The following is a 1,516-nucleotide window of genomic DNA, read 5'->3' on the forward strand; positions in this document are numbered from 1 at the left end:
GGTCTAGGATAGAGCCGATAGAACTATATAACGAGGAATGGTAACCAAGGTCATATAATATGATCTGTATAATCTATATAATCTATATAATCTATAATAGAGCAGATAAAGCACACATATATCACGTATAAGAAGGATTTTATAGGAGTACGGTTGTGTATTTAAGGACCCTTAGTCCCTACCTAGATAGTTCCTTCCTTATAGTAATTCTCAGAATATAATTAGAGTTAATCTATTAGGCAACCACTCTACTAGTTATTAGTACGTTATTAACTTTTATACTTACATTTCCTATACACCTAGCCTAATAATAAGCCTATCGTAGTTCTTGCTATAAGGTTCCGTTATACAATTACTACCTAGTTACGGTATTAATATAAGAAGTTAAACAATATGCCACCAAAAGCAGCCACCACAACGCCATTAACGGCAGCAACTACTCCAAAAACAGGAGGTGATATTAGTATAGCAGATACTAACTTATAGCAACCTGTGACGGTTAAATAGCTATAGGAAATAGTTAACTAGCTAATAGCTAATAATATAGTATTAGAAGAAAGACTTAACAGGATAGGAGCAGCAAAGATTAAGCTACTATTAATTAAGAGATTTATAGGAGAGAGGTTAAAGCTTAAAGAATTCCTTATATAGATGCACTTTAAGGTTTTATAAGAGGGAGTAAAGTTACCTATACCTATAGATCGGATAGCCTATATAGGACTATTCTTATTAGAAAAAGCACTTAAGTAGTTTAAACCTTACCTTATGGAGATATAGGCGAATGGAATAACGACTACTAACCAAGACGTGCAATTTATATTCTTAAGTTAGGAAGGATTCGCAGAATAACTTACGTAGATATTTAGAGACCTAAAAGAAATAACTATAGCGGAAAGGAAACTCTAGAACCTTATACAATAAACTTTAGCAATTAAGTATATAATATAATTCCAGACACTAGCAATATAAGTAGAGTGGAATAATAGGGCGCTTATAGTATAGTATAAATAGGGACTTAAGGCTAAAGTCTAGGACGTAATTATCCTAATAAAAGATATGGACACCCTAAGGGAATTAATAGATTAAGCGATTAAGATTAATAATAGGATCTTCTAAAGGGAATAGGCTAAGAAAGGCTAAGATAGAGTTCTATAGTTATATAAGGCGTAGAGTACGTAATGATAAAAGCTAAGTTAGAAAATATAGTATGGCGCAGAGCTAATAGACCTAAGTAGTACTAAAGAAGCCTATAAGAAATGGAGTAAACTATAGAAACCCAGAGGATAAGAATTAAATAATTAAAGGTCTAAGGAGCAGAGGCTAAATTAGGGATCTTAATAGCAGAAGATATTTAGGCGGACTCTATAGTAAGAGAAATAGTTTAAAAAAGGAGCTTATATAAATTACGGAAAATAGGGTTATTATATTAAAGACTATAGAAGTGGGCAGAGTTACTATATAGTAAAAGGTATAAGACTAGCAGACGACATATATATATAGAGGGATAATAATATGC

The sequence above is a fragment of the Cenococcum geophilum genome (assembly GCF_001692895.1).
Source record: "Cenococcum geophilum 1.58 unplaced genomic scaffold K441scaffold_11, whole genome shotgun sequence".
In the NCBI taxonomy this organism is placed as follows: domain Eukaryota; kingdom Fungi; phylum Ascomycota; class Dothideomycetes; order Gloniales; family Gloniaceae; genus Cenococcum; species Cenococcum geophilum.